We start from the raw sequence: 26,864 nt of genomic DNA, 5'->3' as shown, positions 1-26,864 counted from the left end.
AAATCTCCTCCCCCAGGATGGGCAGGGGGAAGCTTCAAAGGCATGCCGCCTCTGTGAGCTTCCCCAGGCCACTGCAACCCCCCACTCTGGTGGGAAGCTTGGCCGGAAACCCCAAATAAGGACAGGGGATGTGCCAGCCTGCCAACCCCACCCCTCAGGTGGGGGAGGCGAGGTGAAGCACATCTCCGGGTTCTCGCCATCTTGAAGATGGGAAGCCCTGCCCAATCAGGACTAGGCTACTGCCCCCCTCCCACAGAAGAGAGGCAGGATAGGGGGTGTACCCACCCCAGGACAGGGACCCATTGGTCCCTGCCCTTCACCTACCTGTAACGCCCCTAAATCTAGTAATTAGGGGCACCCTGAACCTTCCTTCTCCAGATTTCAGATTCCAAAATCTGAAGAAGAGCAAGAAGAAAGAAGACCTGCCCTGCAGCTGCTAAGAAGAGGAAGACACCAACTGCTTTGGCTCCAGCCCTACCGGCCTGTCAACCCTCGAACCTGCTCCTGCTCCAACCCGGCATCTCTTGTGGCCAGCAACCTCACAAACCCCGGAGGACCTGGCTACCTTTTAACTCTAAACCCCGGGACTCCCATGAATAGAGGCTCTACTCAAAATCTACTTCTAATCCCTGGCAGCAGCCCGGAACCGCGAACCCTTCACACTCTGCGCCCGCCAAGCCTGGCCTGCGCCGGAGTGAACAAAGACCACGAGGACGACCCCACGGCGACTGTGACCCCGAGTCTGGCACCCAAGGACCTCCCTCGATACTCCTGAAGAAGCCTGCAGCCTCAGAACCAGGTGCCCCCCCAACCGCGATCAACAGAGAGTAAGATTTCCCGACACCAAAAGGCACCCCTGCACCCGGCGCCCCGCGGTCCCCTGTGCCCAATCCCGGGGTACCTACCTATCCTCCAACTACCCAACTTACCTCTCGAAGTGGTGGTGGCACCTGAAGAATCTTCGTCCCCGAGCTTGCAGTGTTTTTCTAAACCGGAGATTTCCCATTGAAATCAATTGAGCGCCCGAAGGCTCAAAAGCACCCTGCACCCAGCCGCCCGAGTGGCCCTGGCAGTGCAACCTCTACACCTACCTACTTCCCCTCTTGCCCTGAGTAAGTGACCAGGAGCCCAGCTCACACAGCCGCGTGGCCTGCTAGTCAGCAGCTACCAACCAAGGCCCCCCTACCTCTCATAGGATAACATTGGGCCTAACTCTCTCTGCACCCGGCCGCCCTTGTGCCGCTGAGGGTGAACCAACTGTACCTACCTGACCCTGGGAGACCCCTGAGTCTATGCCCAGAACCTTAACTCTGCCAGTCGAGTACTTACCTTTAAACCGATAACTCAATTTTCTCCATAGGGTAACATTGACTGGTTTTTCCTGAAATTTCTTCTAAGTGAGGACTTTTCAAAACTTAAAATATTCACCAAAAATCAGCCGAGTAGCAAAAACAAAAATACTCACCTGCTATTAGGTGAGCTCCCAGTGCTGGATCTTGGTGCCCAGCACTGACTCTGAAAAATACTTACAACTGTACTTACCAGTAACCCAATTTTCTCCCATAGGAAATCATTGACTGTTTTTCTGTGAATTTCTTCTGTGTCAATTTCTGCAACCTTTAAATATTCTTTAAAAATCGTATAATTTCGGAAAACGTAATTACTTACCTGTTTTGGATAAAGGTCCCAGTACTGAGTCTAGGCACTCAGTACTGGATTACAAAAGTAACGAGAACATACTATACCTGCAACTTGAATTTTCTGCCATAGGGAATCATTGACTGTTTTCTATGAAATAGTGTCAACTTTTAAAATAGCAAAATATTGTCTAAAAATCATCACAGTAATTAAGTCAACTTTTATCACTTGATTCCAAGTACTAACCCAGGACTGAATCTAGGATCCAGTCCTGGAAATCTAAAGTAATCCTAAAAGTAATCTGTTGCAAATGACTTGAAACTTCCATTGAGCTCAATGCATTATTGTGTTTAAAATTGTGTTGCCTATTGCAACCACTTGTAACTTTCTACAAAAGTCAATTGCATATTGCAAAAATATTTATATAAAGCATCTCATTCTGAGAAAGTATATTTTAATACCTATTGTTGGTTCTAAAATAAAACAGGAATGAAGAGAACAATGAGAGAGCTAGGGAGGCAGGGGTGCGTCCATATCCCCTGTAGTATATGTAAGTTTAATCAAAACTGGACGAACCCAATGGTGTTGGTACGATCACTGACAAGCAGTGCTTGGGAACCCACCAGGTGAGTAAAAGGCCCCTCACACACCAACCTAGTTGGTGTCATGCTTCATCATAGGGGCCCCAACCGGGTGGCCGAGCGCCTCCCGGTTGTGCTGCAACGCCTGACTACAGCGGAGCTGGTGTGGTGTAATAGTGTGATGTGGTGAAAGTTTAAAAATACCTCTGAGAATCCTTGCCGAGGGAAATTTATTAATGGCGGCTCAGGATATATTAAAATTAAGATTATGTGATGCAACTACGAAAGAGTTTAATTTCTAATAGTTGACTATGTGGTTGGTCTACATGTTTCAGCCCACCTCAGGGTGTCAGGGGCTTTCTTCAGGACCAGGAAGTGCAGTGAGTGGCAAAGTGGAGCCACGTGAATAGTGAAAAAAATTAAAAAGGTAATTTACCTACACACTCTCTAAGGTGTGTGGAAACGGTATCGGCTCAGTGGCAGACACCGCAGCGAAAAAAAGACACTATGGCTGATTTTGATCGCTGATCAGGAAAGGGAGGAGTGCGCTCCTCGGAACACAGATTTTGGTCAGGAAGCAGCACCCGCTTGGCACCTACTGTGGTCTCCCGGATCCTGGATGGTAAAATAAAACAAGCATATATTTTTTATATATAAACCATTGGCCTAGAGTTCAGTTATTGAGTGTGTGAGACCCTTTTCTGACTGAGTGTGTGCAACAAATGCTTTACACTGTCCTCTGATACTGCCTTACTGCTCGACCAAGCTACCACTTTAGAGAGTAAGGTTATATCTAACTTTAGCCTTTGCCAAACCTCTGGGGACTGTGGACTCTGTACACCCTGTACCTATTTGGGAACAGTATATACAGAGCCACTTTCTCACAATAAGGTGCCGGTGCGGAGCACCGGAAAGCACCGGCTCAAATTAAGCACTACTGTCAGACATTTCTCCTGCCAGGCCAAAAAAACCCTTGTAACTAGATTCTTGTGGAATATGTGCAAGAAGTTTACAAGTGCCACCTCTACAGATGAATCCTCCAACTCCAGTGAGAGTTTAGTTGTGTTAGCACATTTGAACGCTGTTGACAGGTCCATAAAGGCCAGGTACAGCAGACAGCGCTTAGCAATGGTGTACTGGCTGAAGATCACATTCACCATGCCCAGCCCTTCACTGAAGCCAAATCAGAAAGGGCACACAATGTTGTTGTGTTTTACTCAGGATTTTAAACGATTAAATATCACCGTCCAGTTATCTTTACAGTACTATCTATAATGGAAATGGGACTGTAGCATTTGGACGATGAGGATCCCCTTTTTTAAAGATAGGGACAATTGTGGAGAGGGTCCAAGATTGTAGAATCATGATACATAGCAAATGATTGAATGCATTCGTAAAGAGAGAACCGCAAAGAACAATACTGCACTTGATGAGACCCATTGGAGCCCATCCGGTCTCGGGGGTTTGCCACTTGGACTTTGCCTGATGGCATCGGCCACTTCCTGTAAGGTGACTGACAGTGCTGATGAAGGATGTAACTTGCCCATCTGTAATGCCCCTACACTCGCCTCTTTTTTAAGATGATTCATAGCACTAAAGTGCGTAACCCAAACTGTACCCGAAACATTACAATTCAGAAGGGGATTGGCCGGGGCTTCCCTTTGCCTGATCTTTTTTACCGTGTCCCAAAATACCTTGCTATTGTTTTAAGTATTGCGCTTTCCAAGAGCTGCCAGTCCCTCATATTCAAGGCATCCTTCCATCTTTAAGGTGCTTTCACTGATCTTTCGGACTTCGCAGACTGCAATCGGGTCCCTAGGAGGTGCAGACAGAACCTTCCTCAACCTGCCATTAGCTGGAGAGCAATGGCCATCAAACAACGAGGGTTATCTTGCACACGCCTATTTGGTTTCAGCAATAGTTGTCTGATACCCAGGCTTAGATCGTTGCAGTGGGCTAGCATTTCAACCCCCTATTCATCAGACAAACGGTTCAGAACTAACCCAAGGTGAGACTTCAAAAATGTAGCAAGGGTAGCCCCCAGCTCTCTCTGGTGCCATACAAGCCTGTGGCTGTCATTGGAGTGCTGGGTGATAGGAATGAACTTTTCTGGGGGATTCGACCTATTCAATCGGAAGTGTTCCACTGACAATTAAGCATTATGATCCCCCAGTCAGTCACTAAAACAACACCCAGCATGGCCCATGGTAACAAATTCCTTGTTACAAAAATGTAATATACATAATTGTCCTCATGTACACAATGCTCCTCCTGCGAAGCTAAAGATGTTTTTGGGTGTTTAGATGCTAATGTATTGTGCCACCAACCACCGGAATCTTTAATTTTGAAAGCCAATCAATTTGGTTTTGTGAAGTGAAAAGATGTTTTTAAGCTGCACTGCCATCAAAGTACAACATGGGAAGCAGTAATGCAAGCTTCAAACAACAGGTGCAGCACACTTAGCACCAGAGTAGCAAAGACACCATTATGCGGAAATGCAGATGTTTGCGAACCACATAGGTAGTTTCCACATCAAAATTTTATGATATGATTAAAAAGGAACACCGAGGGGCATATCATCAAGGACCGGCGATAATTATTGCTGAGCGCACTTAGCGCTAGGATAATTATCGCCTGCTAATGTGGATTTTTAACGCTGAGATAGCGTGCTATTAGCAACGCTTATCTCAAAAGCGATAAAAATCCTAGCGCTAACTGCCAAACGTGAGATTATCGCTGGAAATCCAGCGATAATCTCACAAAGTTTGGCGTTAGCTTGATGATAGGGCAAGGCAAACTTAGCCATGATATCCACCTTCCATAGGATATCATGGCTAAGTCAGTCTTGAAGCTGGCGTAAGGAAAGTAGCGATAACAGGGGTTATCGCTACTTTTCTTGCCGCTATGCTTCCTGGTGTGGGGCTTGATGATAGGAGAAATGTCGCTTAGCGACATTTCTCCAGTCATGTCAGGGCAGGAACGCCAACTTAGCATCTCATTAGAGATGCAAAGCTGGGCGTTCAGAATTCAGGTGCTAATGCAAGGTTTCACGCGATAGCGTGACCTTGCTGATTTGGCGATAAAAGTATCACCGCTTTTCACCCAAAAACACGGCGATAATTTTTTATCACCTCGTTGATGATATGCCCCATAGTCAGCAGGATTTCAAACTGCGTGGGGAGACCCCAATGGATTTCGAGTCCATCGCCTTAACCACTCGGCCACAACTACATCTGTCAAGTTGTGCACTCACTCATGAATAAGCTGTAGTGTGGTCTATAGTATGGGTCGAGGTCTATGAAAGTGAAGGGAGGGAGAGGTGTGAGTGATTGGGGAAGGAGTACAGAGAAAAGGGTACAGGAAGTGAAGGGTTAAGGATTGAGAGCCCAGTGAGTGACAGTGTTTGGTATGGATTAAGCTCGGGTGTTAGAAGAACCTGCATAACATTGAGCATGCGCAGTGCTGCCGAGACCAGTACCTTTCAGGATGAGTGTGGCAGGTGGGAGGGTCTGTGGATGATTCTTGCCTTCAATCCATCTTTTCTGGGGAGTGATGGTCGTGCAGCTCTTGTTATTGAAGCGCGTTCAGTGCATCTCATTAAATAATATCCGTGTTCTTTGGTGACGCTCTCCGGTATGTGCGAGTTGGTGCAGGATTATTGGAGCGCTTCAATGTCTTAGCCTGAAACTATGATGGGTCAGCAATGGCCTGTCTGTCTGTCTATTCAATGTCTCTGTGTACAGTCACACCCTGTTCAGTTTCATTAGAACTCCTTTAGTCAGTGGCGGCTGGTCCATAGGGGCGCCGGGGCAGCGCCTCGCTAAGAATCAGGCAGCAAGAAATGTAAGCAGACGAATTGACAGCTTTGACAATTCCTCTGTTTACATTTCCGGCCTGACCTGTGCTGGCAGCTGCTTCACAGCTTCAAGTGCGCATGAGTCAACAACAAACGAACAGAGCACGCAGGCGAGTCGAGCAGCAGGAATCCAGACTCCGACTGCGCATCTGCGAGAAGAGCACCTTTTTATTTCAGCCCCCCACTCCATTGACATTACATTAGGTATGCTGTGCCTGCCTAGTGTAGTGCAGGAGTCTGAAGATAGGATCCTGCTTGGGCGGTGACGTACAGTCGCTCCATGCTCTGTCAAATGCCAGGATACAGCCGAGTAGCTGCCCGCAGTCTCATCAAGTCTTCTGATTTGCCACTTGCCAGGCAAGCAAAAGAGCGGGGAGAAGTTAGTTCCACGTCTGTGAGAGGAGACGTGATGGGACCGGCGGAGGAGATGCCTGGTAAGTTTGTTTATTCATTTAATTAAATGCCACCCCCGCGCATACCTCCCTGAGTCATGCCGGCCGTGACTGGTTTACATAGGTGTGATTGAATTTTTCGCTGTGCACCAAACAATCACCTATGCCAGCCGTGCCTCTGCTGCTAATTATGGATTAAGTTCAACAGACAAATTATTTACCTTTTAACAATGTATTACCCAACTATGAGGTTGTTCAATTCTTTTATGTGATCAATAAATTGCAAGCATGAGCAGGGCGCGTGAATTATTTGTTTGGAAACGCTTGCATTCTTTTCAGGGTAGCTCATGCTTCGAGGATTAGTGACAGTAGCGACAGCGCAGAGAAGCCACTCGAGTGTGACCAGCTTACTGTAGGAGGACAGTATTTTTTAAACTATTGGGACGGGGGTCTGTTCTTCAGTTCGCTGCCCCTTTGTGTTACCTTATTCACATTTGTAAAGTGCCAACCACCATGTCATGGAACTTTGAGCACTTGTTCTATTTGAGCGCACTTACTTTCAGATCAAGGAACGCCATCAAACTGCAGGAAGTTTTGGTTGACAGGGTGTGTTTGGTTTTGTGTGGTTGCAGCGTTTGTTCATTGTTTAGACTTGGTGGAAAGTGTGAGGGGCTTTTAGTTCAGTTAACGTTACCAGAACCCAATGCGTTTTAGATTCTGAGGTGTCCTTTCAACATTAACCATATACCTCCAAGGAGCAACACGGAGCGTTGCACAGAACATTTTTGTTGTAGCAGAGGCTTCCAAATGTCAGGGTTTGTACATGGAACTGGTGGTGTGCGGCGAGACCAGATCACAATAACAGGATGTGGTGGGCGTGTCTGGGGGACTGCTGGACAGCCCATTTAGCAGTTTCATTTTTTTGATATTTACGTTTTGAGACACCATAAGATAAACTTGCCAGAACCCCTTGCATTTTTCTTTTTTTGGGGGTTAAACGATTTACTGGCCACAGCCGATTTGGGGATCCCCGAGGTCTCTGCAGAGGGCATATCTCACTGAACCCCAACCCATGCCGCCGTGTTTGGCACTTTGAATTTGACAGCCATGCTTCAGTTGTTTTTCGTTTGACTGTACAAAGCTGGCTGGCATCAAACTGCTTTCTTTCAAAGTAAACATTCATTTTCTGAAGCAGAATTTGAGACTGTGGAGATCAGGAAACTCGCTTGCGAAGATCACAGTTTGGTCAAGTGGACATTCCGAAATGTGACCACGTATCACAGCCAAAATGTATCCAAAGGGCACCCCTTTCCGCTGCTGCTCTCGTGAGGCTTGTTTACCCAGACACACAGCCTATCCTCGCCTGAACCCCGCGACGCCCCGGCGGCGGTACCAGCAGGGACCAGCGCAGGCGCAATGAGGATCAAACCACCCTGCTGCAGAAGCCGCCAGGATTTGCAGATTTAAGACTTCTGCCTGCCAGTCCTTACCCGCAGCAATTGAACACCGGACTGTTGAAACAATGTCAATATAGTGAATACTAGAGTGCCGGGCCTCACACACACCTAGACGCGCCAAGAAGCAGCCATTCCTGGCCCTGAGGCACTGGAGTTGGGCAGGATGCTGTTATACTCGGCTGAGTGCAGGGTATCGGGCTAAGGTAAAGTTTTGTGAAACAGGATAATCAAACACATAAAGTGCTGAGTATGAGGGTCGTAGCACATGTGTTGAAGGGTTGATGTGGTCCGACTGTGTAAGGTGTATCTGTAACAACGTGCTATTTTGAAGTGGGTGTGTTTTTTCAAAGTGTTTTTTTGTCCGTCTGCAAGTTATTGTTTATCTGTGTTTACCGCTGCTTTTTCAGGTGCGACAATGGTGCTGTGGCTTTTGTTGGTTAAAGCGCCTGTCAAATAAACAGGAGATCCTCAGTTCGAATCTCAACATTGCCTTTTGTTTTAAACAACCTCATAGAAGAGGTACTGTTAGATAATAGACTCATTGTCTGAAAACCCTGTTGGTCCTGTTATAATTAGGGCTCCCGGTTTTATGGTGTTTATTTTTTTGACATTTCCATCTGTATTTTTCCATATTTAATTTTTTGTCAACTTTATCTGTATTTATTCATATATATTATGGGTTTTGCGAGAAAAATAAAGCTGAAACTAGTATATATCCATATTTATTTAACCAATAAATATGCAGCCATACTTGAATGTCTGCCAGGTTTTAGTGATATCAACAAATGCAGTAGATAAATGAATGCACTCATGTGAGAGTATACACATTTCAGTATCAGCTTTGTGCATATCTACTGCTGTTTAATCCTCTTTACAAAATGTCTTTCGTTTTTTAACTCCTTTACCTATCAGTCCACACAGTTATTGGCCTGGCAGTCATGGCAAAATGTATTTAAAATCACTCAAAAAGCACCCAATTACCGTTTTTATCCAAATTTAAAAATAAATAGACAAGAAAATAAATGGTTTTTAGTATGTATGCATCTGTAAAAATCTGTAAAAAGGGAAAACAGGGAGCATTATTTATAATTATCCTCATGCACACAATGCTCCTCCTTCGAATCTAAAGATGTTTTCGGGTGTTTAGATCCCAATGTATTGTACCACCAACCACCAGAATCTTGAAATTTCAAAGCCAATCAGTTTGGTTTTGTGAAGTGAAAAGATGTTTTTAAGCTGCACTGGCATCAAAGTACAACATGGGAAGCAGTAATGCAAGCTTCAAACAACAGGTGCAGCACACTTAGCACCAGAGTAGCAAAGACACATTTATGTGAAAATGCAGATGTTTGCGAACCACATAATTAGTTTCCACGTCAAAATTTAATGATATGATTAAGCAGGAAAGCGTCGTCGGCAGGATTCAAACCTGCACAGGGAGACCCCAATGGATTTCGAGTCCATTGCCTTAAGCACTCGGCCACGACTACATCTGTCAAGTTGTGCACTCACTCATACATAAGCTGTAGTGTGGTCTATAGTATGGGTAAATTAATTTAGGTAATGAAGGGAAGGCGCAGAGAATAATGAGCACATCATCTGCTTTAGAAAGCTATAAGCTGTGTACTCTGGAGAACCACACAAGAAGGTGCAGCAAGGGTCTAGTTCTATGAAAGTGAAGGGAGGGGGAGGTGTAAGTGATTGGGGAAGGAGTACAGAGAAAAGGGTACATGAAGAGAAGGGTTAAGGATTGAGAGCCCACTGAGTGACAGTGTGTGGTATGGATTAAGCTCGGGTGTGAGAAGAACCTGCATAGCATTGAGCATGCGAGTGCTGCCGAGCCGAGACCAGTACCTTTCTGGATGAGTGTGGCAGATGGGATTGTCTGTGGATGATTCTTGCCTTCAATCATCTTTTCTGGGGAGTGATGGTCGTGCAGCTCTTGGTATTGAAGCACGTTCAGTGCAGCTCACTGAGTGATATCTGTGGTCTTTGGTTATGCTCCCCGGTATGTGCGAGTTTGTGCAGGATTATTGGAGCGCTCAATGTCTTGGCCTGAAACTATGATGGGTCAGCAATGGCTTGTCTGTCTGTCTATTCAATGTCTCTGTGTACAGTCACAGCCTCTTCAGTTTCATTAGATCTCCTTTAGAATTATATTCTGCATTGGCCGGTTAGGTCAGTTGGTTAGAGCTTGGTGCTAATAACACCAAGGCTGTGAGTTCGATCGCCGTACGGGCAGCAACTTTTCCATAAAGTAGAAAAGACATGCATTAAAGAACATGGCTTTAAAAACACCTTATAGGGTTGTTGTTTTTTCTGGTAATTTACTGAGCTCTGCTGGCTGATGTTTGGACCAGGACCAGGATGGGTATTGCTAGAGCCATGTAAAGGTCACTGTGGGCTAACAGCCCCCCTTGCTGTGATACCCGCCTCTGCCATGTTTTCTTGGGTCTCTCAAAGTGCACTTTGTGAAGCACATTTTGAACATGTACGCGTCACTGAGGTGAGTTGCGGTTCCTCTGCTTCTTGGTGGGATGTCCAGAGGTCACGAGAGGTGAAGGAAAGAGCACATGGGTAATGTAGGCATCAGGAAATGATCTTGTGTATATTGGTGACCTTTAAATCATTGTACTCTGGTTTAGTTTAACGAATGCATTGAGCCCCTCGTCCATCAGTGTAAAACATTAGAAAATAAATACAGATACGTACGTATAATGATATTCGTTTTTCATGACCCTCTTTGTAATATTTCCATTCTAATATCAGATTTTTCTTCTCCATTTTCTTTTCGGTAGCAGCTGGAAAATATCAAATCTTTCAAGACAGAAAAATATGCAGGGACTCACAGTGACACCAGGACAGAAGGTTCAGTGGTGACAACTGAAGCAGAATAGGTGCTGTGGCTTAGTTGGCTAAAGCGCTTGTATAGTAAACAGGAGATCCTGACCTCGAATCTCAGCAGTGCCTTTTGTTTTACACAACCTCATAGAAGATGTACTGTTAGATAATAGACTCATTGTCTGTAAACCCAGTTGGTCCTATTATAATTAGGGCTCCCGGTTTTATTGCGTTTTATTTTTTTGACCTTTCCGTCTGTATTTATCCATAGTTAATTTTTTGTCTACTTTATCTGTATTTATCCATTTTTATTATGGGTTTTGTGAGAAAAATAAAGCTGAAACTGGTATATTTCCTTAGTTATTTAACCAATAAATATGCAGCCATGCTTGAATGTCTGCCAGGTTTTAGTGGTATGAACAAATGCAGAAGATAAATCAATGCACTTATATGAGAGTATGCGCATTTCAGTATCAGCTTTGTGCATATCTACTGCTGTTTAATCCTCTTTACAAAATGTCTTTCTTTTTTAACCCCTTTACCTAGCAGTCCGCACAGTTATTGGCCCGGCAGTCATGGCAAAGTGTACTGTGTCGCGTCCCATGTGTGGGTGTGTCGCGCTACGATGACGTAGGGAAATGCTCTCTTGGACATTGCGTTTGCGTTCAGTGCGAAGTACGTGGTGGTGGATGGAGAAGCATTTTGCGAGCGAGAGCGGAGAACGCGGCCGTGTTCCCTTTGAGAAGCAGTGACCACGGATCCCCATCCCAGGTACTCGGTAAGGTTGTCGGCCTGTAACTTGGTTTTTGCTGTTGAGCGCTCTATTCGCATGGTCTTTTTAGGTCTCGGCTAGCGAAGGCTGCGCTTGCGCAGTCTCGCTTGCGAGATTTAATGACTTGGAGAAGAGGGGCTTGAACCCGCCCCTCTTCTCCCCTGTTCTCCATTGGCTGGCCTCTTAAATGCTGGCCAGCCATTGGAGAAGAGGTCCGTCATTCCGATAAGGCCCCGTCCTTTTCGGATCGGGGGGCGTGTTTTTTTCAGAAAGTCTAATTATCTCCTCCAGCCAATGGCAAGAGGAGATAAAAGCAAAACACACCCCCGAATCCGAAAACTACACTGCCTTTCTCCGAGGCATTTCTGGCTGACCTCGGAGAAAGGCAGTGGTGTGCTTGTTCCCTCTTGTCTTGGTTTCCTCCTCAAACCCCCCAGAAGTTGGCCGCATCGTTGTTAAAGTGCTTTCTTGTCCAGCAAGGAATGCAAGCAGCTTCATTAGCGGCAATCCAAAGATGTTATATTATTTGACCAAACACGAATACGGCGATGTAAACAAGCCCCGGGGGTGTAAAGGGCGAGGTTAACTTGGTGCTGTAGAAACTTGCCCATAACAAACCCACCCTCGGCTCACTTTCTACGCGCCCTCCAACCGAACCCTGGCCCATAAAAGATCAACAACAAAAAAATGAACTACGATTTTTTGTTCTAAATTGGCAGGTTTTACGAAAGACTACTTATCCATTAGGTTTTAACTCTAGACAGACTGCAATCGTCGTGCTTGCACAAGCATTAAAACACTAATATTCCGCGATCCAACCCGAACGAATCTAGCGCCTGCGCAGTGCAACATACACGACTCTCAGCGAGTCGCCAGCACGCATGCGTCAGTGTATGGAGCTTGGGCTGGTGACATTGACGTGCGCGTTCTCGGCAGAAGAACGGCCCCGTATCTGGTGCTGGCCGTCATGTCACCGCTGAGCGGCGGTGGAGCGCTGTTTTGTGTACTAAAATTGAGCTCCCGTACCTCCTTTCTCAACCGGGTGAGTTATATACAGAAACAGCGTGTATGACTGACATTGAAGAAGGACTAGCTTAATACGACGCAGTGACAGAGCGGCTAGAGCGACAGGCTCCAATAAGTAAGGGGAAAGAATAGAGCGACCAAAAGATATTATAATGTTGTTATCTGCAAACGGTGTAATAACACTTGAAGTCACATCTACAAAACGTGTAGTTTTGTATTCCTTGGAGGAAGGTAAAATTCTTGATACGATCTTACCTTGGTAACTGACTGAGTGTGCATTCTCACTCTGTTCTGGTTCACGGTTTCATGTTATTTTCTGAAAGTTGTACTTTTTCTTTACAGAAGACAGAGTGCGCTGGAAGCAATTAGCTCCTCTAAAATCGAACCTTTCCAAAATTGCCGTTCCATAGTGTGGTCCATGATTGGGTGTGCGGTTAGGAACAAGTGACAGGCCAAACGTCAGAGCATGATTTACATATTAGGAGTCCCGAGCTATTATCTGTTTTGATTTTGAAACCTGGCTATTGGCGAATTGGTAGTGTGCATTTTAGAATTGTATTTCACACCCTTAGTATTCTGTCTTTATATTTCCACTCAATCACTCTTAATTAAAATTATATAATCCACCCTCAGTTACCAAGTGTATGTAATGGAGCCATATATAAAGCAGTGGGAGACGTATAAGTATGAAGCGGAGGAAGCTCATCACTGAGGTCACGTGCAGAGTGCGTATGTCACTCATGAACCTTGGGGAAGGTCTGTAAGTGTGGGTGGCTCTGTGTGTGTGTGTGTGTGGGAGGCTCTATGTGTGTGTGCCTGTGTGTGTGTGGCTCTGTGTGGGTGGCTTTTTTTGTAGGTGGCTCTATGCGTGGGTGGCTCTGTCTGTGTGTGGGTAACAGTGTGTGTGTAGGTGGCTCTGTGTGGGTGGCTCTATTTGTGTGTGGGTTGCTCTATGTGAATATCTCTGTGTAGGTGGCTCTGTGTGGGTGGCTCTGTGTGTGTGGGTGGCTTTGTGTGTGTGGCTCTGTGTGGGTGCAAATGCAATCGGTCTCGGCATTGTTAAAGTTAGAGCTATTGGCATTGCTCATGACAATGCCGTTTCTTTAAATGTTTTAAAAACATAAACAAAAATAATGTCATGAGCAATGCCAATAGCTCTAACTTTACCAATGCCGAGACCATTGCATTGTAAATGCTTGTTTTTGCATTGTAACTGCCACAAGCAGTTAGTTGTTTCCTGCCCTGCGATTTGCGCGACAAAGCTCTTTCGTATGCGTTATAAGAAATAAAGGGTTCCATATTCTCAAACTCACCGCAGTGTTTATTTTCTCGAACTCCTTCGTAGCTGCCAACTTTTTAGATTGACGTAAAAGTAAGATTACTATTTTTAAAGATCTGTGCCACCTCGAACTGTGCGGTGGTCACAGTCACTGCTATACATGTCGATAGTCCAGTCTGAGGGGGGAGACTGAGTCCAGCTTTATTTTAGCCCCGCTGCTGGCCCTGGGACAGCCCCCACTCCCAACACCTAGGCCTGGCCTGATAGCTCGACTGGCACAACGGTACGTGCCTATTTGCATGGCTGAGTCACCCAACTGCGCGCCTGACTGTCCCAGCCCCATCGGACAAACACAGATTAGGACACGAAGGCCGTGCAGCAGAGCTGCTCTGAAGTAAGTCTGGTCAGTGTGCTGCATGCCCGAGGCTGGACAGTGCACAGGTTATTGTGCTTCTCGAGGCCGCCAGGTGTGTAGAGGAACAGCTAGTCCTGGTCCAAGGGGGCAAAACTGCTGTGCTGCTTCCAAAGCAACTCTGCCTCACCAGGGAGCCAGTGACCTAGACGACTGGATTAATTTATCTGGGGAAGAAATAGTGCATCACCGTTACCCCGGAACCTGCAAATTAAATTGAGGGGCCTCCTTGACTCCTTCACCCGCCCGAGCCAGTCTGGAGTTCCAAGGCCAGGGGCCCGCCACCAGTGCACAGTGCCGGAGGGGCCCTAGAGCTTGTGGAGAGAGAAAAGTGCATAGCTGCCAAAGTTTTAGATTGCCATGTGCAACATTCTCATAATTTCAGTGTAAATTTGAGTGCCATTTCAATGACTATGCGTGACACTTTCTAGTGAGCAAAAATCAATCAATGAAGACGAGGGTAACACAAATATCAGAAATTACACCCCTTTGAACAAGGACAAACTCTAAGTTAACTGCTATAAAGCTTAAGAATAATTCTTAGACGGCTTTCATTTATCTGACTAGCCAAAATTACAGCAAATAGATAAAGCGGTCTGGAAGACATGTTTAATTATAATCAGCTGAGTGCCTTGCAGATTCCCTCGATTGCCGCTGGCTACATGAGCAATAAGCATGGCTGCATTGGAAAGCTGCGAGTGGGAGGCACTCATTTAGGTCACAGGCAGACTTAAAGCATATTTTCTTTTTTAGAAAGATGAGATTACGATTTTAAAAGGTATGGGCCACCTCAAATTGTGCGGTGGGTGTGGCATGTCTGTCCCTGAACAGGATTCATTGTGGCTTGACTGGTGTGATCAGATGTACTGGGTGTGGACTTGTGTCACCTTGTTGCTCCCTCCCTCCATTTAATGACCGTTCATGTGTTGTCGACAGTGGTGGCTGCTGATATTTAAAAGTGGTAGGGCGTAAAAGTTTTAAAGGTGGAAGTTATGTTGAGAACAAGCCTAATTGACATAAAAGGTGTTTGCGGAAGGGAGTTCTTCCCCAGAGAATTAAAAAAAAAAAAAAAGTTTGGGCGAATGGTGCATTTTAATTGTTCCAGCACCACTACAGGCTCAATGAGAGACCAGATCGATAGACCTGATGCAGTTAGTTATCAACAGTATTCTCATCTCCGAAACGGAATCTGCACACGAAGGAAGAAGGCAGGGCCCTAATAAGGACAGGTATAATTGAATTCTTGATGCCCAGCAGATAGGCTACCATTGGCATGGGTTGCAGCATTACATATATTTTTACCATTTAAAATACACAGATCATTTCAAATATTCTGTTTTCATATGTATATATAGAAAAAGAAAATCATTATTGGCAAGCAAAAGAAACACCTCTGCAAAACGAGATTTTATCAGTGCACTTCAAAGCTATTCTGTCTGTATGCAAATGAAACAGTGTGCACAGGCTGCTCAGTCGAGGTGTGTTGCTGTGTTCGGTTGGTTAGGGCACTGTAGGCTGACTGTCACCCACTTCAAAGTCAAGCAAGAAGAGATGACTGCAAAAAATACGGACTAGACCTCCTTCTTTGAAAAAGCTGTCATTAAACAAAGAGGCAGGCATGATGTAACACCCGCCCGCCGGGAGATAGAAATGGTACAGCTGCATGGAACCTTCCCTCGCTTTCAGCTCAACAAAATATTCATATCACACACATTCATCCTTCGGGGTCATCCATCACTCAGGTCGTGTACACAGCTTCTCCAAAGGAAAATATTACATAGCTCTCTCCTCAACTTCAATGCTCTCAGGGAAAATCTATTGAGCCCAGTGCCGAGAACCCCTCACACACACACACATAAACCTCGCCAGGCGCTCTAGTCCCAGATTTCCCAGCTTAGTGATCCGAGTAACTATTTGCTCCTTTTCCCCAGGACTCGCACAGGTGGAGTGGTGCTTCGTTGTAAGTGCACGTACGGCATGATCCCTGCAGATCAGGGGCACAGCACAGCTCCCTGTTGCACTGGTGCACACTAGTGCAAGCGTTCACGCACAGAACCTCTACTATGCCACACACCTCTGTTGAGACCACATGGGGCGAGCAGTCACAGGCAGGTGGTTTCGGGGTGAGGGATCTATATATAATTAAAAAAAAGTAAAACTTACCGTTCTCCGTTATCGCGCTGCCGCCTCAGCTCCTGCCGCTCTGGAGTCCTGGCGAGTTGTAGGCAGCCTCCCTCCTCCTGCTCCCCTAAGCCAATCATAATGCTGCAATGGCAGCGGTGTGATTTGTGAGGCGCAGCGGATAGCGCCCCAGCCAGGCCAGCATGCAGCAGCCTACATAGAGAAAAAGGGTGTGTGCGCATGACTTCTTTGTTTGGCCCTGGGGCCGACCAAACAGTCAGTACACACAATAGTGGGTAAGCCACCCCCCCTGCCCTCGAGTGGGACCGCCCACCCTCCCGACCACAGTCATGCACTTCTGCTTTCTCACAATGCGAAAAGCAGAAACATAAAATGGTAGTTTTACCATTTTCTGTTTCTGCCTTCTCGCACTGCGAGAAAGCAGTGGGGCAATGCCCCCATGGTGGAGCCGCCACTGGTTTGTCGAACAGGACTGGTGACATTCTCCGTCTCCCTTGCGATGAAGGTGTGAGAAGTTGGCCTGATATATGATGTCACTAATTCTAGTGTACACCTTGTATCAGTCCAAACAACCCTTATGGTGATTGGTTGTAAAGTCAACCTTATAGACCAGCTATCCTAGTGGTAGCATGGACAAGAGCAGTCTTAGGCTAAACTCTGAATGGCATGTGAAGCCAGCTGTTATACCATTTGTAACCCCTTGAATATCAAATGAAAGGACACCACAGCAGATATATAAAAATAGAATGTATTTATTCTAAGTCAAACACCCTCAGCACTCTTTATGAGATTAGAGGTAAGTACAACACAGTCTTATTTACACATACATAAGTCACAGAGGTAAGTAATACAGTTAGGCCCTAGGGGCCACTCAAACCATATACTAAGTAAGTGGTATAAGAACCACTGTCACGGATACAGGATAGGCCTAGGCCTAGGGAATCGCTGGGGCTACACTATACTACCAAAGGTTAGGAAGTGGGAGGCCCACGGGATTCAGGTGCAGAGTGGAAACACTCACGCGTAATGCGTAAAAGTCGATAGAAATAGTAGTTATTAGAATTTAACAGTTTTAAGACACTTCTGGTATAGCTAGAAAGTCGAGACTCGGAAACTAGACCCTAGGATAGTCAATACCCCTGTGAGCACCGGAGTACTCAAGTTACCTAGGGTTTCGTCGTTGACTTCTATGGATGCCTGTAGGAAAGTTGCTGACAGGCAGTCAGTGAAGAGTGTCCGGTGGATCCCAAGGATGGGATCAAGAAGGAAGGATACCTGCAAGCAGAAGGGACAGAGTCTAGGTCACCAGCCAGGAGCCAGGAAGGAACCAGGAAGGAACCAGGCGATGTCGTGAAGATGCAAGTGAAGAGGTGAAGCTTGTCGCAGCAGCCACAGGTACCAGGAGGCGTTGAGGATGACCAGGACCAGGAGGTGAGCTGTCCCACGAAGGCTCTTGCTGTCGGCGGCGTCAATGTCGAGCTAGGACCCAACAAGCCTTGGCAAGCGGAACCCACGCAGAATGGAGGACTTGCTTCTGGTGCAGACCAGGAAGGTCTGGGGTGCTTCTCTTTCATAGAGGAGCGGGTGCCAGTCTGGAGGAGCCGGACCAGCCAGATGAAAACAGAGGTTCATCGTCGCAGAGGCTACTAGCCAGCAGGCCAGCAACCGGACAACACGTCGAGCAACTCAGGTGCAGTAGGGCCCCACGCAGAACACGTGAAGTGTGGGGAGCTGATCTTCTTTGCAGATGGTGCTCGGGATTGGGGCTTCTCAATTCCCCAAGCACAGCCTCGAGGAAGCCTCAGAAGTCACGCTAGTCAGTTACTAGCCACTTTTCCCAAGTCGCCGGTCCCACGTCCCTCGTCGCCTCCACGGGTCTCAGCTTTGCTGTAGATGTGGATCGGGTTCAGAGGTGTCTGGAAGTCATGGCGCTGGTCAGTCTCTGCAGTCGTCCCTCGTAGGATTCAGTCGCAAAGCAAGCAGCGGTCGCTGGATGGTGCCTGGTTGCCCAGGGTGGTCACTCCTTGGCCACAAGGGAGATTTCTTCAGTCTTCTTCCTGAGGTCGAATGTCGAAGGTCCAGAGGTTCTGTTCAAGTTGCAGATTCGGATTAATCTAATTTAGCAGGGCTCAGCTACCTACTGATATACTGGGCTAGTGGGCTGGGCTACCTGCAAGGTCCCTCCTATGGGTGGGACCAGGAAGGGGAGTGGTTACACCCCCTTTCCTTTGTCCAGTTTCGCGCCAGAGCTGGGGCTGGAGTGCCCCAGCGCCGGTTTGAACTGGACTATGCATGGGACACCTTGTGTGCCCCAGGCAGTGTCTAGTTTCTTTCATCCCTCCCTGCCCCAATACACTAAGGCCTGTCTGGGGTGGTGCTAACACCTCCCAAGGCAGGAAACCTATTGTCCAAGCCTCCCTCGCTGGGAGGACTCCCAGCAGCAGGAGGTCAGACTTGTGTCTGTGGCAGCAGCATCCATTTTGTGATGCTGGGGCTCTGGTTAATTTTAACCGGGTAAGTAGGTTTCAACATGTCTTCTCCCTCTAGAAGGGAGGAATAATATCCTCATTGCCAGAAATGGTATGGGGGTATTATTCCACAGTGTTAGACACCTTACACGACATGTTTCGATAAAGCCAAACCATAGTTAGCATAACCGTTTAAGATTATAAGGTACTTTAAGAGTATATGGTAGGCTATATCATAGAACAGCTATAAGGACATGGTTCCGAAAGCTGCAGACAGGCTCAGCTCATGCTAGAGCACCATCTCACATGTTACCAAGCACTCTGCCTCCAGGATTGTTAAGGCCTGCCATAGGAGTGGCTGATAGGTACACATGTGTCCATATATAAGGTAGGTATAGGGATACTACACCTAAGCAAGGGGTGATTACACGACCTTGCCCCAGCTGAGTGATCAGCCAGTTGTGTCATAATGGAAGGCCAGGCCAGGGGTGGTATAATGCATGCTGCAGCCCCTGGTAGGCCTAGGGTACACCTATGCCCTGGGTACCTAAGGTACACTGTACAGGGGCCAATAAGGTGACCCTTACCAATTGGGTTATGCACCTAAAGTACATAGTAGGAATTTAGAGAGAGAACAGCTGGGCTGTGGGTCTGATTAGCAGGCCCACAGCCACATCTAAGTCGAAAACCAGTGAAGCAAAAGCAAAAAGTGGGGGTGAACATAGAAAGCAGACCCTACTCTCCTACAGAAGGCGCGCCTCATCAAAGCATTTTCTCCTCTTTTCTCTTAGGTTGTGTTGAAGAATACCCTGTTCTTCACCTCCACTCTCTCACCAGCCTCCTTTCTATGCCATTATCCTCTTTTGTATGGTCCCATTAGTTACCATTGCAGCTGTGAGCCATGAACCTTACGCAGTGCTTTAAATGGAAAAAGAGACATGCCACTACTCACCACAATGCTTGGGGTGGGTCTGGAAGGGGCGTATCTTCGAGGCTGGCATGTGCAATATCAGCACTTGTGCTATTCTCACTAATGACATGCTTCAGTTCGATTCTTGTCATCACTGGATAATGTTATTCTGCTGCCCAGCTGCACCTGGCAAGGGTGTGGTGCGGGGTCTTACTCTTATGCTTATACTGCACTCTTCCACTGGGTCTCTGCTGATAGCTGAACCTAACACCTTTTAAGAAGAGCACGCTTCTTTTCTGTTAAATATACATTAGGTGATGGAGTCGCGACTGTAGCTCTGTTTTCTAGACCATGTGCCTTAAACAAACAGCCACCTTTTTTCTTTGGCCAGAGAAGACATGAGAGTAATTTGAAGTTACAGGACTGATGTTTGGTTCTTCATTTCAAGTTGCCTGTGCAGCCAAACAATCTTTGCTATTTGTCATAGATATAGCTCATTTTTATGGGTACGCCTATCTGTATTCCTCACATTTCAAGCGTGTCTGACCCCCATACGAGCTCATAAACATTCTCCATACATGAGATACACGTCTTCTAATTACTGAGGGCTCGACTAACAGCTGGGGTCAAATTTACCTTCGTGGAATTCAGGCATTGTTTGTGGTCTGGGAGTGTAGTCACAGAAGCAAGCTGCCTCAGTTCGGCTTCTCTAGTTCTAATCTAGACATTCATTTTTAAAGCTGCGCACTTGAAACACCATGTTCAAATAACCTGTGTTACATGCTTACCATCCTATGACTGCTCAGTTACTTGTGCACTAAAGTGAGCCTTACTGTATGATGGATTTGAGATGTCTGTGAATATAACTGTTAAACAAGACTTGTTCAGTTAGCCATCAAGATAGTGTTGCACTCTGGTTGTTTGTACATTCGGAAAGTCACGTTTCAAGCAATCTGTTTTTTTTTTGTTTTTTTGCTGTTAAGTAAATGCTTTGTTTATATTTCTGACTTTCAAAATTGGTTGAGATTCCAGCTCTGTGTTACTGTTTCAGTGTAAATTCATTGTCATATAGCTGGGTCTTCACTGTGGTGGCGAAGTGAACTAAAGAATGATGATGGATTCAACCCAGATCTGTGACTAGGGGTGAGTGTCTGTAAAGTTTCAGCGCTCCGCCCACCATCTCCTTGTGTTTGCTTTATTGTTTTATAGACTAATCTTAAGTCCTTTGATATGATTGACTGGATTAGAACTAGATTCTTGAAAGATGTCAGCCATTATTTTCAACACAGCTTGGGCAACAGTTTGATTTCCCAACCATTTTAGAGGTTTCAGAAACCTGGTCCTCCAACTTAACTAGAATTTCCCAGGGGCAATGTTGGCGTGGTGCTTCTGCTTGAGCGAGGTTTTCCCTAAGAATCAAATACCTCCTCCATTTTATCATTTTGAATTAACATGAATAATTGATTAACATTAATAGTAATAATGGTTTGCTGTGTGTTTAGTTAATCAACATTACTAATTAGAAATTACACGTGGGAATCGCATTTGCATGACCTGATTGATGCGTAAACTAATTTCGTACGCATACTAATGTCAAATATTTAGAATTTGCATGTTATATGTTGCTTTTGTGATGTGATTTGTGAATCGTGCTTTAAATTGTGAGTATAAACTGCAATGCGTGTTGCTTTTGCTAGATAAATAGACACACATAGAGGGTTTAGTGAGGGAATAACATTTTGATAGTCATTTCCATGTATTAATTACGTTTTATGTTTCTTTGCTTAAGTTGACCTTTCTGGAGTGGCCACAAAATGGCTGCCATCCCTATTTTGACGCACAGACAAGACACAGAAGTCACTGAGTGAAGTGCGCCTGCGCTAAAAGATGAGCGACAATAACCTAGTCCTGACCACAGGCAGACTGTACTCGTGAAGGACATCCTGGGAGGAGTGCCAAGCCCCAAACAATGAACTTCCTTAAACATGAACTGTTATAATTGATGACACTAAAGGACACAAACCCGCATGGGAATCAGCATGCCCTGAATGGACTAGAAACTGTTGCTATTTACTAATAAATTGAGAGCTGCATCTAATGCAACATCTAATGCATGGTAATCAGGAAGAATGATCCTGGTTCAACCAATCAAAATTGTTCTAAAACATGTATTGAAACATTGTTGTTAAAATTTACTATAAAAGTAGACTAGAGAGGGTAGGATTTTCGGAACGCTTCCATTGCGAGCACAACTTTATTTTACCAGATTGCCCGACGTTATGCTGACGGAGAGGACGGTGACACTGCTGGACAGCTGCTTACCAGAGACTCTGATGGACTGATCAGATGCCCAAATAACTTACGAACTGATTCTTTGATTTATGGGCATAGAGACGAAAGATCTGAATTTGACATAGAGGACGCCATTTAGCCAGATTAGGTAAATATGCGAACCAAAATATTAAATGCTATATGATTTTCCTTATGCTTTAATTAGATAAACAAATTATTTCATTTAAAGAACTGGGTCGGGTTATTATTTGAAGTATTTCAATGTATATTGTTTAGTAGAATTAAGTGTTGCTATTCCCAGCAACTGGCTGATCCATGGCCAATAGTATGGGAGGAACTACTAGGTTATCATTTATTGAGACCCTGGTGAGGTAGGGAGGTATAGGTAAACTTGTTGTTACTCATCAGGTGATTGGTGCAATCTTCCTCCCAATCTCCAGCGCATGGAAGAGAGAAAGGACTCCCCTCTCTCGATGACCATTGATCTGAGAGTAGAATGAATGATTGGTGTTATGGGCCCCACCAGTGAACGAGTGAATGAAATGTGGTTGTAGAAAAGGATCTGTGGTCTGGTCTGTAGCGAGGGGATTTGTGGTATTAAGCACTGTAGCACTTCCACCTTCAATGCCATGTTTTCCGCGTGCATTTAGGTTGCCTGTCTCTGATCCAGTCAAAAAGGCTTCAGTGTCATAGCAGAGCAATATGTGGTTGTTTATGTGATTATCTCTTGATTGGTTCCAGTTCAAATAAGTAGATTAAAAATGAGACATTGATTTGTGTTTTAGGAAAGTAAGCAATCTAGTTTGGCGGGGAAGACCATGGCATGGAAATGTAAGGGCCTTCTGATAAAGGATGGAATATAATTGTGGGTTCTGGACAGCTCACTTAGAATCCTGAGTTTGCCGGAGCCAGCGTCAATGCCGTTTTTACTTCTGTCCCACCTTATGCTCAGAGCTCTGATTTCACATGATAATCTACTACTCAAATCCTGAAATGTTACTGGAGAGAATGAAGACTGTAAGCAAGGCGTAAGATTGTTGAACTTCGTATCTCATGTTCTTCCTATCTTTAGATGTCCACATTTCTTCATTTTCCCTGGAAGGCAAACAGAAACTCAAAATGGATAAGTTTATAATTCGACAACGAAAAGCTGGTGACGATGATGTTTGTGAAGAACAAAATGTAGCAGCTATTGAGCAAAGTACCCAAGAAACAACTGAACGGTCTGTCTCAGTACGTAAGAAGTGTTAAGGGAAAAACGCCAATCCCCATTTATATAATAAAGCTTATATGAAACTGGGGTTCACATTTCCTGGTAATGAAAACCATCCTTGTCCCCAGTGTTTAGTTTGTGGGGAAATACTGGCAAATGAAAGCATGGTACCAAATAAATTACAACACCATTTTACCACAAAACACAGCCATTTGTCAGAAAAACCAGTAGAATACTTTATTGAGCTTGCAAAATCTATAAGGAAGCAGTCTGCATCATTCACAAAGAGAATGAAGACATCAGAGAAAGCTCAAAAGGCAAGTTACTTGGTTTCTCAAATAATTGCCCAAAACAAGGAACCACACACTGTTGCCGAAACCGCCATAAGGCAATCTTGCTGTGCTATTGGTCGAACAATGTTTGGGCCAGAATTTGAGATTAAAGTTAATAAAATCCCTTTGGCAGATAACACAATTAGAAGACGGATTCAAGATATGTCTGCTAACGTTAAGCTGCAAATGAAGGATATTTTTCAAGACGACAATATGATTTTTACATTGCAACTAGACGAATCAACAGATGTCAGTGGGTTAGCTCAATTACTGGTTTTCATACGTTTCATTCATACTGACATAATTATTGAGCAATTCCTGTGTTGCCTAGAACTTCCATTGAGAACTAGAGGTGAGGATATATTTCAAACTGTGGATTGCTTCATGAAGGAAAATAATTTATGCTGGTTAAATTGTGTTGGGATATGCACGGATGGTGCACCCTCAATGGTTGGCTCAAAAAAAGGTTTTATAGCTTTAGCAAAGAAAGAAAATGTAAATATCATATTTACTCATTGCTTTTCACATCACGAGGCACTAGTTGCGCAAACCATTGGAAGTGAATTAAGGGAAGTTATGGACAAAGTTATTCAAATGGTCAATTACATTAAAAGCCGACCTCTTAAATCAAGAATATTTGCTCATATTTGTGAACAAATGGGGGCAAGGTTTAAAAAGCTCCTACTGCACACAGATGTTCGTTGGCTCTCAAGATGTCGCGTGCTTTGTCGTGTATACGAATTGCGGGAAATGATGCTTAAACTTTTTGAGGACAATCAGCAGCACGAATTCTGCGGTCTCATTCAAAACAAACTTTGGTGCACAAAATTGGCATATCTTGCTGACATATTTAAAATTTGAATAAAATTAACACCAGTATGCAAGGAAAAGGAGAAAATATCTTAACAGCAGTAGATAAAATTTGTGCTTTGAGAGACAAAATAAAAACTTGGGAAAGGAAAGTGAAAGAAGGCAGTTTAGAAATGTTTTTCAAAACTGATGAGTGCCAGCTGAAATGTGATATCAGCCCGCTGATTGTTGACCATTTAACATTGCTCGGAGAGAAAGTTTATCATTACTTCCCAAATGTTGAAATCCAAGACTATGATTGGATCAGAAATCCATTTATTTCAACAGCAACTGGGATCTTTTCACTAACTGAAGAAGAAGAATTAGCGGAAATAAAAAATGATCGAAGTATGTTCATGATGCATGCTGAGGGTGATTTAGACAGCTTTAGGATTCGTGTTACAAAAATGCATCCAAACATAGGTACAAAAGCGTTAAAAATTCTCTTGCAGTTTTCTACTGCATACATTTGTGAAGTATCCTTTTCAACGAAAGACAAACCTAAAGACACTGACACGTGGATGCTTGAAAATGCTTGATGATAAAATGTGAGTGTCTTTATCTAATATTCAACCAAATATTGACCAGCTGTGTTCATACTATCAGCCTCATATATCTCATTAAAATAGTAAGACAAGTGTTGTTGTTTTTATTCCAATTTTGTAATTCTTGTGCTATGAGAGACAAAAGAGCAATTTGGAAAAGCAAAGTGAGAGAAGGAAATTTTTAAATGTTTTCCAAAACTGCTGAGTGCCCGCTGAAATGTGATATCAGCCCGCTGATTGTTGACCATTTAACATTGCTCGGAGAGAAGTCTTCATCATTACTTCACAAACCTTGAAATCCAAAAATAATGATTGCATAAGAAATACATTTCTTTCAATTGCAACTGGGAACTTTTCACTTTCTGAAGAAGAATTAGCTGAAACTAAACATGACACTGAAATGTGGAAGCTTGAAAATACTTAATGATGAAATGCGAGTGTCTTTTTCTAATATTCCACCAAATATTGACCAGCTGTGTTCATCCTATCCAGCTCATTCATCTCAATAAAATAGTAAGTGCTGTTGTTTTCATTCAAACTTTTCATTCTTGCACATATTTACATGTTGTTACTCATAAAGGACAACATGTTTTGAAAATGTATGTGTGTTATATTACAAATCATATTTTTTTTAAACAAAAGCAATGAAAGGTTTCCGTGAGATATGTTGTGTCCCCATACATTTTGATATTTACAATTTCTATGACATATATGTATTTGTCCTTATCTCTTATATGCAGTTAATTTTACCTCAAAGTGCTGAATGGAAAAACATATGACTCGTCTTATTTTCTGTTGCCTTTTGGCGCGATGCGTCGAGGAAAGCGGTCCCACCTGAGTTCAATGCGCAGAGACTGGCTGATAATTTGAATGATTGTTTTACCACTCACAATTCCCCCTTTCTGAACGGATTTTTGTATAACTCATATTCAGCAAGGCAGCAGACGGACTTTGTGCATGGTTGAAAGGGTTGGCAGTGCGTGCACCTGCCCTTTTTGTGCCGTAAATCACTGGAGCATGTGTCAATTTGAGCATCATTATATTCTTGTTTCAGGCACAAACGTAACCTTGCTTACACCCAGTTTAGCCAGTCACTGTCTTTGTTAGAACAGATTCACAATTGCTTTATTAACCTTCCTGCTTTCTCAAATTTGCTTGAAAATGCACCATTTGCCCACTATTTTTTCAAAATTTTCACGTGGGGAGAACCCCCCTGAACCTCCCTTAAGTGGTTCGGGCACGCTCGTTTCGCTCGCTCGCATTACCGTGTCACTAGGTGGAGATTGTATAAAAGTGTGTCACCAAAATGAAAAGTTTGGAAAGCTGTGCCTTATAGGGTTGTTGTTCATTCTGGTAAATTACTGAGCTCTGGCGGCTGATGTTTGGACCAGGACCAGGGTGGGTATTGCTAGAGCCATGTAAAGGGCACTGCGGGCTAACAGCCCCCCTTGCTGTGATACCCGCCTCCGCCATGTTTCTTGGGTCTCTCACAGTGCACTTTGTGAAGCGCTGTTTGAACATGGACGCGTCACTGAGGTGACACTTTCTCTCCGTGAGTTGCGGTTCCTCTGCTTCTTGGTGGGATGTCCAGAGGTCACGAGAGGTGAAGGAAAGAGCACATGGGTAATGTAGGCATCAGGAAATTATCTTGTGTATTTATTTATTTATTTATTTATTTATTTATTTAAGTATTTATAGAGCGCGACAGCTACTTCCAACGGAAGTGTTCCGGCGCTAGCGTCCAACAGGTGCAAGGGATAGAGCAGGGAGAGGATAGCGACGGTCTCTAGGGCATTCTGAACAACCAGGTCTTAAGTGCCTTTCTGAATGGCAGTTCCTTGTCCAGCTGTCTGATGTCA

The 26,864-nt window shown here is 44.7% G+C and overlaps 1 long non-coding RNA gene, 2 other non-coding genes and 1 pseudogene across 4 annotated transcripts; 2 read left to right on the top strand and 2 right to left on the bottom strand.

The window, feature by feature from the left end:
- Nucleotides 1–5,368: 5,368 nt before the first annotated feature.
- On the bottom strand, nt 5,369–5,450 carry TRNAS-CGA (transfer RNA serine (anticodon CGA)). Its single transcript has one exon. It is a non-coding gene; the product is annotated as a tRNA-Ser (tRNA).
- Nucleotides 5,451–6,228: 778 nt separating this feature from the next.
- LOC146833952 (uncharacterized) lies at nt 6,229–22,291 on the top strand. Of its 2 annotated transcripts, none has more exons than XR_014960301.1 (5): nt 6,229–6,509; nt 10,723–10,821; nt 11,315–11,536; nt 20,826–20,917; nt 21,564–22,291. It is a non-coding gene; the product is annotated as an uncharacterized LOC146833952 (long non-coding RNA). The 2 variants fall into 2 exon arrangements; XR_014960299.1 differs by having other exon boundaries at nt 11,315–11,543.
- TRNAS-CGA (transfer RNA serine (anticodon CGA)) lies at nt 9,333–9,414 on the bottom strand. The gene has a single exon. It is a non-coding gene; the product is annotated as a tRNA-Ser (tRNA).
- LOC146833953 (Nuclear RNase P) lies at nt 13,254–13,348 on the top strand (annotated as a pseudogene).
- Nucleotides 22,292–26,864: the final 4,573 nt, after the last annotated feature.

The sequence above is a fragment of the Triturus cristatus genome, chromosome 4_2 (assembly GCF_964204655.1).
Source record: "Triturus cristatus chromosome 4_2, aTriCri1.1, whole genome shotgun sequence".
In the NCBI taxonomy this organism is placed as follows: Eukaryota; Metazoa; Chordata; class Amphibia; order Caudata; family Salamandridae; genus Triturus; species Triturus cristatus.
The sequence above is the reverse complement of the archived record's forward strand: the minus strand, read 5'-3'. Positions and strand labels throughout refer to the sequence as shown.